At 39.1% G+C, this 12,846-nt stretch overlaps 1 long non-coding RNA gene across 1 annotated transcript; it reads left to right on the top strand.

The window, feature by feature from the left end:
• Positions 1-5,631: 5,631 nt before the first annotated feature.
• LOC144345382 (uncharacterized) lies at positions 5,632-7,663 on the top strand. Its single transcript, XR_013419351.2, has 2 exons — positions 5,632-6,704; positions 7,194-7,663. It is a non-coding gene; the product is annotated as an uncharacterized LOC144345382 (long non-coding RNA).
• The last annotated feature ends 5,183 nt before the right edge of the window (positions 7,664-12,846 follow it).

Here is a 12,846-nt window from a genome sequence, read left to right on the forward strand (position 1 = left end):
CGAGTCTAAATTCCGAAAAGATACCGTACTTGGCTGAAAAGCGTGTTCTAAACAATGCAGGTCTTGGTTTGAAAAGGATAAAATTCAATGCTGATGATGACGAGGAGGCGTGAATTGAAAACATATCGCCTGAATTGAAGGCGAGGAATTTCCGCAACTTCGTGACTGTGGGGGTTTTGAAGTTATGGCTCTCAAGTTGGCAGTCGTCAAATTACCGCTGTCGACTGTTCATTGGTTACCGTACGCTAGTAACTGTACTGAATAAAAGCACTTCAGCTCTCAGAGGAAAATATAAATCCGCCCTATTCAGAACAGTCTGAAAACAACGCCGACTAAAACGGTGTCTCATCTGTGGGAGTGTTTAGCGGTGTTGGACGCCAACAGTGACTCTGATGGCAAAGAATCGACCTCCTTGCCGGATGCCTTGTCACTTCTGGGCAAGGTGTAGTACCTGTCAGCCTTGGGTGCCAACTTCCCAAATAATAAGTTTGGTTGACGTCAGTAAGGGCATACAGTCATAAAAACCTTGCACCAACTCAACTTCACATGTAAGGTATTACCTGATAAAGGCAACGTTTACGTTTATAAATATGTATATATTTGTCCTGGGTAAGATTTTAAACTAAATCCGGTTGTGGAGTCTATGGACTTGGGAGAATGAGGTTACCCTTTGCCACAACTACCTCCAGGTCACCCTTGAGCAAGGTGTAGCACCTGTAAGCATTGGGTGCCAACTTCCCACATAAAAAGTTTGGTTGACGTCAGTAAAGGCATACGGTCGTAAAATTCCTGCACAAACAGATCCGCATAGGTGGACAATTTTTCATGTAAATATGTATATATACGTTTCAGTTTTCCTTAGCATTTGGCAGGGGGGATCGTAATCTCTTGTAGTGAGAACCAGTGTGACTGGCCTGCCAACGGGATGCTAAGGTTTTCATAGTAAAATGTATCAGTCACATTCGTTAATGTAATTTCGTTTTATTTATCCGCAAATCAAAAATCACTATAGACACATATTACAAGACACATGCTGTAGCTTGGGTGGTATTTAATGACATGTACTTTATTACGTCATCTGCACATGCATAGTCAGAACGCCGCCATTACTGTAATAAACCAGTTGTGTTGTTCATACCGAGCTTGTATTCTTTAGCCTGTTACGGCCTTCACTGCACCCAAGAACCCAACAATTCGGCAACGAGGAGTAATTTTGACGTACAGAAAACCGTCTGAACAAGTGAAGTGCAAAACAAATCAGCGTCATAATGAACTGCAACGATGCTTTGAAACCGTTCAACCCAATTCCGCCAGAGACAGCTATAGTGCGCTGGGAAAGGTGGATAGCAAGATTCGATAATTATCTTGTAGCCAAGAATATTACACAGGATGCGAAGAAAAGAGCTCTCCTACTTCACCTAGCGGGGAAAGAAGTTTTTGAAATTCACTTCGGATTGGAGCAGGTGGAAGACGAAACGTACGTCCAGTTGAAGACAAATCTGAGTGAGTACTTGGCGTCAAAACAAAATGTAGAGTATGAAGTGTATGTGTTTCGCCAGGCAAGTCAATTACCATCGGGAATTGTTCAGAGAACCATGGAACAGACAGTTCAAGGTATACCAATGACAGCAGTTTATATCGATGATATACTGGTTTCTGGACTTGCCGAAAAAGAGCATGAGGAGAATTTAGATAAGGTTTTGACAAAGACAAAGCTTAGACAAAGCTGCACTCAACCTAAAACGAGACAAGTGTGTGTTCAAGAAATCATCAGTCACCTATAACATTGCATTAATGCTACTGGTATCCGTCCTACAGAAGAAAAGGTGGCAGCCATACAGAAAGCTCCAGCGCCTCAGAACAGAGAAGAGCTTAAAAGTTATTTAGGTCTCTTAAATTACTATCAAAGATTCTTGAAGAATCTTAGCACTGTTTTGGCACCACTGTATCAACTTGGACAACAGAACACCAAGTGGCAGTGTGGGAAAAGTCAGCAGGAAGCATTCAGCAAATCGAAGGAACTATTACAGTCGTCTTAACTGTTGGTACACTATGATAGTGGTTTGAAACTAATCTTGGATTGTGATGCTTCTCCATATGGCATTGGAGCAGTACTTTCCCATAGAATGCCAAATGGAATGGAACAGCCCAGAGCTTTTGCCTCCCGCACACTAGCATCTGAAGAGAAGCGATATGCCCAGATAGAACGAGAAGGACTAGCATTTGTGTGCTATATGGCCTATATGCCTATATGGGCGTGAATTTAGCATCAAAACAGATCATAATCCATTACTTGGTCTGTTGAAAGATGTATAGCTATATCACAGTTGGCAAGTGCTAGAATTCAGCGATGGGCACTTACACTAGCCAATTATCAATACCAGTTAGAGTATAAACCTGGAGCTAATATGGGAAATGCAGATGACTTAAGTCGCTTACCCATAAATGAACAACCAGGCAGTGTACCTGTCCCTGAAGAGGTGGTTCTTACATTATCAACGCTAGAAGGATCACCAGTAAGGCTGAGCTTGTAGCAAACTGGACAGCAATAGATCAAGTATTATCACACATCTGAAAGTGGGTAACTCAAGGTTTGCCAAGGAAGGTTGAGGAACAACTGCGACCGTATTTCAGATGCAAACAAGAACTCTCAGTTCAGCAAGGATGTATTTTATGGGGGTCGCGGGTAATAATTCCAACTCAGACTCGTGAAACTATCCTTGAGGAACTTCATGAAGGTCATCCTGGTATAGTGCACATGAAAGCTTTGACCTGGAATTACCTATGGTGGCCAGGGTTACATGCTGAAATCGATGCCAGAATTCGCAGTTGTACAGCATGCCAGGATTCTACGAAATCGCCAACTAAAGCACCATTACATGCTTGGGAATGGCCTAACCAGTTGTGGTTCCGACTGCACATAGATTTTGATATTAATCATTGTTGATGCTCATAATAAATATATAGAAGCTCACATTATGCCGACAAATTGTACCAAACATTTGCTACGCATGGTCTACCACATGTGATAGTACCAGATAATGGTACTTGTTTCACCAGTGAAGAGTTTAGACCCTTTTGTAAATCAAATGGATAAAGCACATCACAACAGCACTTTACTATCCCGCCAGTATCGGGTTAGCTGAAAGAGCTGTACAAACTGTCAAGGAGATCTCAGAAAGACTTCAGGATGTTTAGAGTCCAGATTGTATCGATTTTTGACAAGATACAGAAGCACGCCACAGACTACCACAGGACAGAATCCTGCAGCATTACTTATGCATAGACATCCAAGATCAAGACTTGACCTTGTGCAACCATCACTTCAGAAACGAGTATTGCATAACCAGGAAAAGATGAAAGAGAATTACGACACAAAAACATGGGATTACACCTACTTCCTTGGGGATTCAGTACTTGCTATGAATTATGCAGGGAAACCAAAATGGATACCAGGAATAATTGAAGAAAAGTGGGGATCACTATCATTCCTAGTTAGACTTCAGAATGGAAGGGTTTGGAAAAGACATCAAGATCAGCTTAGATCTAGATTGCAAACAGTGGAAATTACGCAAAGTGGCCAAACTCAGAGTAAACCAAATATGGTACCTGTACCAATGCTGATGCCTTCTAGCTCGCCATCAATGCCAGTTCCTAAACATGATATGTATGTAAAGTTACATTTTGAAACATTGCATATGATAGGCTAGAATAAAGCCTGCACTAGGGTGTGAGCCTAGCGCCACCCACATTGTAGTTTAGTCGAGTTTTGCAGTATTCAGTACAAGTGCATGCAGAATGAACTGATCCAGAAAATAACATTATATATTAAATCCCAATATAGACTGCTAGAGTGAGATTCACTTAGATGGGGAGGGATGTGGTATATTGACCTTGGGTCGTATTTAATTACATGTACTTCATTACGTCATCTGCACATGCGTAGTCAGAACGCCGCCATTACTGTAATACACCAGTTGTGTTGTTTATACCAGGCTTGTATTCTTTAGCCTGTTACGGCCTTAACTGCACCCAAGAACCCAACACATACCCTGGCCACATAATTAGGGACACGTACTATAGACGTGTACCGTTAGCTATGTACTATAGACACATATTATAAGACACCTACTCTGAACACATATTACACTGAACATTTATATACACATACATAGAGGGCACTGTTTCGCTGCTGCCACTTGGTGAAAGTGTTCTCCTGAATTTCTCCGTTTTCATTCTTTTAATACTGTGAGTTGACTGTTTAATTTTGGAGCCTTACAATGTGTGTGTACACTGGGTTATTCCTGCTGTATTTTTATCCGCTGACATTTTACCGTTTTCTTTATTTTAGTTTATTTTAGTTTATTCTCGTTTGGTGGAGTACGTTTTGTGTGTGACTACGAGTATTTTGATTATCATATGAATGACATTCATGATGCAGTCTTCACGTCTGTTGTACACTACCACTCAAACCTTTCGGTTACGTAATCAGCATTCTTCAATCCTGCCTGATGCTGCGCAGCAAAATACATTTTTATCTGGAAATTACGCAGTCGACATGTTGGGTTACATATTGTTCGTCCTATTCGCGCTCACATCTCATCTTGTCCTGAAAAAAAAACACCAAATAACATTACATCAAATTGTAAGTGAAAATTGAAGTATGTTAATTCATCGCGCGATTCTCATCACGATATTAATATATCTACATCAAAGTCCATCAGTCACCCAGTTACTGTTAACATTACAACACGTTACAACATCGTATCCCAACTTTAATAACACAGTACCAACTCCGACCTACAGACGCCGCTGTTTGATTTATATTACCAACCCAAATAATAAATCAATACAGACCAATTTTCTTCACAATGGTAATGCAATGTGTGTCAATATCACTTTTTAATGCGCATTCAGTTAATAGCTCTGAGAGAAGAACGGAAATATCCACCTTCATTACTTATAACAATATTCAACTCATGTTCCTCACCGAAACCTGTTTTAAATCACATGGCGATGTAATTGCATCATGTCACCACAGGGAGCCCAGGAACTATAATCAACTGTAGTACGCAGTCTCTATGAGCGCGGGGGGGGGGGTATCGGCTGGTATCGAGTGTAAGAAATAGACAAGGGATGAAGGCTCCAGCCAGCTCACATTTTTTAAACTCGAAAAAACAGACGAAAAAAATAAAAAATAAAATCTAAATAAAATACCAGGTTGAAGAATATTAGTTGCTCCTTCAAATTTCGCCAAAGCCTTGCCTACATTTTACCGATATCTGCAGAATAAATCAAGAAAACTACACAAATTGACTCCATTTAGGAATTCCTAACGGTTTGCCCGAACGCACGGCAAAGTTTGGAGGCGTGGCTTGTAAGCATTTGGCAACAACCAATCACAAAACTGGTTACGAACCACATCGAGGTCACGACTCGGTTAGCCTTGCTCAACTGGTTTGTAACCAGTCACAGTAATGTGAGCTGGCTGGAGCCTTCATCCCTTGTCTATTTCTTACACTCGATACCAGCCGATACCTCCCCCCCCCCCCCCCCCGCGCTCATAGGAGACTGCGTACTACAGTTGATCATAGTTCCTGGGCTCCCTGTGATGTCACCAGGAGTGGTGGTCTTGCAGTCATTTATAATGGGATCTTTTCTATCTGTATTTCTTTATGCATCAACTTTTTCTCATACACTCATCCCACGAACTTTTTCACATCTCACTGACATTTATACATCGCATTATCAACTTCTTTTGTGTTTATCTTCTGCCACCTAGTCGCAAACACAGATCATGTGAATCACCATTTCTTGAAGAATTCTAGGATTTCCTTGACCATTGTAACATTCTTCCAGGTGATAGTATAATGATAACAGCAAGCGCAAGATATTTACATACACCTAACTCCCGCGCCCGGGAGGCAATTACCGAGGCACTTTGCAACATCCCCAGGCACTTCCTTAGACACTCCAATGACCGTTGTAGACGCAATAAAGTTACATACACGCTCACGTGACAGTTAATAAAAACAACTGATCAGGGTTTCAGATGGGTTCAACTATTACAACGTGTCAGCGTCCAGTCCAACATTCATCAAACAATCATGTCACCCGCTGTAACTCAACTACGTGAAAGATGAATGACATTAGTTCAACATTTATTTTGATCAACTCACTCTCGCAACCCATCCATGAAAAGGACCACATCCTTGATTGGCCACTAGATAGAGCGGATTATAATCTGGTGAAGTTAACCATCGTTACAAGTGAATTAACATCTGATCACATTTGTATTTTCATTTAAATGTAACAATCCCACAACGAACATTAGACTACATTACAATCTGATTAAAATCTGATGTAGTGTACGGGCGGGCTTTAATTATTTTGGCTATAAACTTATTTTAATTTTAATTTTTATTACTTTTGTTATTAATGCCCTTTTATTTTATTTTATTTTATTATTTTACTTTGATTTTGATTTTGTGATTTTTTTTAAATCCGCCCTACCTACATCTGAGCCGATGCCTATGTAACGAGATTTCAACGAGACCCACTATCGACGATTTTAGTCAACGAATCACATACCTCCTTCTATAGCGCACATGATGACGTCACCGGGCGGAGTCGGGTGGCATACACACTCAAATAAAATGGCGGATTATACCGACGTTAGCGACCGAGAATAACACGGCTTTTCGGTAAGTTTATCATTGTCAAATGCAACAAAAGTCATTTTTATGTTAATATTGTGGCTCGAATGGTTCGACTTTAAATCGTTATTTTGCATAGTTATTCTGGGAGTGACGATTTTGTTTCCGCCGTTTCGACCGAACACCAGTGTCTTTTTCCAGTCGCCTGCCCTGGAGATGGGTGATGTTTTGTTGAAGATCGGGCCAACATCGTCTACGGTATTGAAACCGTAGCCGTAAATATTCATCAAATTGTATCATCATTTTGTACATTATACAATAACTCTTTATTAAAGTAATTGAGCTGATTTGGAATAAAATATTTTTTATTGGAACACATCGCAATTGATCAGGAAATATTTTTTTGCTCCAATTTTCCGCGTCGATGCCGTGGGCCAGTGACCGTCATACAATTTAAAATCAGTTTGCATTGTTTACTATAGCTGTTTACAGTGTTCTAATCATTACGATTTACTTATTTTTTTGCTTCCATTCTAGATAATTATGCTCAGTGATGTAAAATTGAAGCGATGACTGAATGAACGAACCTTGGCTGGCGAAGATGTATCTGGAAGTGTACACATTTGTTGGAAGTGAAAAAAATATTCAATGTAATGACAAAAATTGTAAAATGCTGTGGAATTTCTTTTGCAAATAAAAATATACTAGCAATTTTCTATTAATGGTTTATTCAAGTGGGCAAAATATAATGTACAGAAAGATTGCCCGTAGTATCGCTACACTGAAAAGTAAGCAACTGACAGCCTGTATAAAAGGGGGGCTGTGATTGGCTGTTACTTATGCGAGATTTGAACGGGACTTACATAGGCGTCGGATCAGATGTAGGTAGGGCAGAATTAAAAAAAAATCACAAAATCAAAATCAAAGTAAAATAATAAAATAAAAGGGCATTAATAACAAAAGTAATAAAAAATAAAATTATAGCCACAATAATTAAAGCCCGTACACTACATCAGATTTTAATCAGATTGGACTACATTATTACATCACGGAATCTGTGCACGATCGATCTCGAAGCCTTTAATATTGACTTACACGAAGCCTTTCAAGCATAGACTCCTTTCCTGCCGACATTTTTTCATTAAGGACAGTCTTGGACAAACATACCGCTTATACCGTAAGGCAACACCCTGGTTCAATAGGATCAGCGACGATTTAAGGCTTGCAAAACGACATAGACGTGCATATAGACATAGACCTTAGAATGATCTCTTTCTAAGGTCTATAATATATTCAATGGCCACACACTGGGCTTGTAGCCGAAAAAATTGTATAACCATCCAAAGAATATGGTTACGAAACTAATGCATAGTACTAAAACCAGCTATTACGGTGAAAAGATTGCTACCGCCACCAATAGTTAATTATTCAGTACCAAAGATCAGTTATTTGGCAACAAAAGTTTCTCATCTCTTCCAACTGTATTTCCACTTGTTGAACTTCCTCGACGCTTCCTCGACAACTTCCATTTCAAAGTTGAATTCATTCGAACTGTGCGGACAAACGCTTCACTGACGGATACCGAGAGATATAGACACATATTATAAGACACCTACTTTGGACACATATTCAGGAACACGTACTATTGACACATATTATAAGACACATACTCTGGACACATATTCAGGAACAAGTACTATTGGCACATATTATAGGACACCTACACTGGACACATATTCAGGGACACATATTATAAGACACCTACTCTGGACACGTATTCAGGAAAACGTACTTTTGACACATATTATAAGACACCTACTCTGGACACGTATTCAGGAACACGTACTATTGGCACATATTATAAGACACCTACTCTAGACACGTATTCAGGAACACGTACTATTGACACATATTATAAGACACCTACTCTGGACACGTATTCAGGAACACGTACCATAGACGCGTGTCTGCACACCTACACTGGACACATATTCAGGAACACGTACTATAGACACATATTTTAAGACACCTACACTGAACACGTATTTAGGAACACGTACTATAGACGCGTGTCTGCACACCTACACTGGACACGTATTCAGGATCACGTACTATTGACACATATTATAAGACACCTACACTGAACACGTATTCAGGAACACGTACTATAGAAACATATTATAAGACACCTACTCTAGACACATATTCAGGAACACGTACTATAGACACATACTGTAAGACACCTACACTGGACACGTATTCAGGAACACGTACTATTGGCACATATTATAAGTAACCTACTCTGGACACGTATTAAGGAACACGTACTATAGACACATATTATAAGGCACCTACTCTGGACACATATTCAGGAACACGTACTATAGACACATATTATAAGACACCTACTCTGGACACATATTCAGTAACACGTACTATAGACACATATTATAAGACACCTACTCTGGACACATATTCAGGAACACGTACTATAGACACATATTATAAGACACCTACTCTGGACACATATTCAGTAACACGTACTATAAACACATAATATAAGACACCTACTCTGGACACATATTCAGGAACACGTACTATAGACACATATTATAAGACACCTACTCTGGACACATATTCAGTAACACGTACTATAGACACATATTATAAGACACCTACTCTGGACACATATTCAGTAACACGTACTATAGACACATATTATAAGACACCTACTCTGGACACATATTCAGTAACACGTACTATAGACACATATTATAAGATACCTACTCTGGATACATATTCAGGAACACGTACTATTGACACATATTATAAGACACCTACACTGGTCACGTATTCAGGAACACGTACTATAGACGCGTATCTGCACACCTACACTGGACACATATTCAGGAACATGTACTATTGGGCTATATTATGGGACACATACTTTGGACACATATTCAGAAATACGTACTTTTGGGACATAATATAGGACATCTACTCTGGACACGTTTTCAGGAACACGTAGTATTGACACATATTATAAGACAACTATTCTGGGCACATATTCAGGAACACGTACTATAGACACATATTATAAGACACCTAATCTAGATATATATTCAGGGATACGTACTATTGGGACATATTATAGGACACCTACTCCGGACACATATTCAGGGACACGCACTATTGGGACATATTATAGGACACCTACTCTGGTCACATATTCAGGAACACGTACTATAGACACATATGATGAGACACCTACTCTGGACACGTATTCAAGAATACGTACTATTGGCACATATTTTAGGACATCTACTCTGGACACATACTATAGACACATATTTTAAGACACCTACACTGGACACATATTCAGTAACACGTACTATTGAGACATATTATAAGACACCTACACTGAACACGTATTCAGGAACACGTACTATAGAAACATATTATAAGACACCTACTCTAGACACATATTCAGGAACACGTACTATAGACACATACTGTAAGACACCTACACTGGACACGTATTCAGGAACACGTACTATTGGCACATATTATAAGTAACCTACTCTGGACACATATAAAGGAACACGTACTATAGACACATATTATAAGACACCTACTCTGGACACATATTCAGTAACACGTACTATAGACACATATTATAAGATACCTACTCTGGATACATATTCAGGAACACGTACTATTGACACATATTATAAGACACCTACACTGGTCACGTATTCAGGAACACGTACTATAGACGCGTATCTACACACCTACACTGGACACATATTCAGGAACATGTACTATTGGGATATATTATGGGACACATACTTTGGACACATATTCAGAAATACGTACTTTTGGGACATAATATAGGACATCTACTCTGGACACGTTTTCAGGAACACGTAGTATTGACACATAGTATAAGACAACTATTCTGGGCACATATTCAGGAACACGTACTATAGACACATATTATAAGACACCTACTCTGGACACATATTCAGTAACACGTACTATAGACACATATTATAAGATACCTACTCTGGATACATATTCAGGAACACGTACTATTGACACATATTATAAGACACCTACACTGGTCACGTATTCAGGAACACGTACTATAGACGCGTATCTGCACACCTACACTGGACACATATTCAGGAACATGTACTATTGGGCTATATTATGGGACACATACTTTGGACACATATTCAGAAATACGTACTTTTGGGACATAATATAGGACATCTACTCTGGACACGTTTTCAGGAACACGTAGTATTGACACATATTATAAGACAACTATTCTGGGCACATATTCAGGAACACGTACTATAGACACATATTATAAGACACCTACTCTAGATATATATTCAGGGATACGTACTATTGGGACATATTATAGGACACCTACTCCGGACACATATTCAGGGACACGCACTATTGGGACATATTATAGGACACCTACTCTGGTCACATATTCAGGAACACGTACTATAGACACATATGATGAGACACCTACTCTGGACACGTATTCAAGAATACGTACTATTGGCACATATTGTAGGACATCTACTCTGGACACATACTATAGACACATATTTTAAGACACCTACACTGGACACATATTCAGTAACACGTACTATTGAGACATATTATAAGACACCTACACTGAACACGTATTCAGGAACACGTACTATAGAAACATATTATAAGACACCTACTCTAGACACATATTCAGGAACACGTACTATAGACACATACTGTAAGACACCTACACTGGACACGTATTCAGGAACACGTACTATTGGCACATATTATAAGTAACCTACTCTGGACACATATAAAGGAACACGTACTATAGACACATATTATAAGACACCTACTCTGGACACATATTCAGTAACACGTACTATAGACACATATTATAAGATACCTACTCTGGATACATATTCAGGAACACGTACTATTGACACATATTATAAGACACCTACACTGGTCACGTATTCAGGAACACGTACTATAGACGCGTATCTACACACCTACACTGGACACATATTCAGGAACATGTACTATTGGGATATATTATGGGACACATACTTTGGACACATATTCAGAAATACGTACTTTTGGGACATAATATAGGACATCTACTCTGGACACGTTTTCAGGAACACGTAGTATTGACACATAGTATAAGACAACTATTCTGGGCACATATTCAGGAACACGTACTATAGACACATATTATAAGACACCTACTCTAGATATATATTCAGGGATACGTACTATTGGGACACATTATAGGACACCTACTGCGGACACATATTCAGGGACACGCACTATTGGGTCATATTATAGGACACCTACTCTGGTCACATATTCAGGAACACGTACTATAGACACATACGATGAGACACCAACTCTGGACACGTATTCAAGAATACGTACTATTGGCACATATTGTAGGACACCTACTCTGGACACATACTATAGACACATATTTTAAAACACCTACACTGGACACATATTCAGTAACACGTACTATTGACACATATTATAAGACACCTACACTGAACACGTATTCAGGAACACGTACTATAGAAACATATTATAAGACACCTACTCTAGACACATATTCAGTAACACGTACTATTGACACATATTATAAGACACCTACACTGAACACGTATTCAGGAACACGTACTATAGAAACATATTATAAGACACCTACACTGGACACGTATTCAGGAACACGTACTATTGGCACATATTATAAGTAACCTACTCTGGACACATATTAAGGAACACGTACTATAGACACATATTATAAGACACCTACTCTGGACACATATTCAGGAACACGTACTATAGACACATATTATAAGACACCTACTCTGGACACATATTCAGTAACACGTACTATAGACACATATTATAAGACACCTACTCTGGACACATATTCAGTAACACGTACTATAGACACATATTATAAGATACCTACTTTGGATACATATTCAGGAACACGTACTATTGACACATATTATAAGACACCTACACTGGTCACGTATTCAGGAACACGTACTATAGACGCGTATCTGCACACCTACACTGGACACATATTCAGGAACATGTACTATTGGGATATATTATGGGACACATA

Source organism: Saccoglossus kowalevskii, chromosome 21 (genome assembly GCF_978046115.1).
Source record: "Saccoglossus kowalevskii chromosome 21, keSacKowa6.1, whole genome shotgun sequence".
NCBI classification, from domain to species: Eukaryota; Metazoa; Hemichordata; class Enteropneusta; family Harrimaniidae; genus Saccoglossus; species Saccoglossus kowalevskii.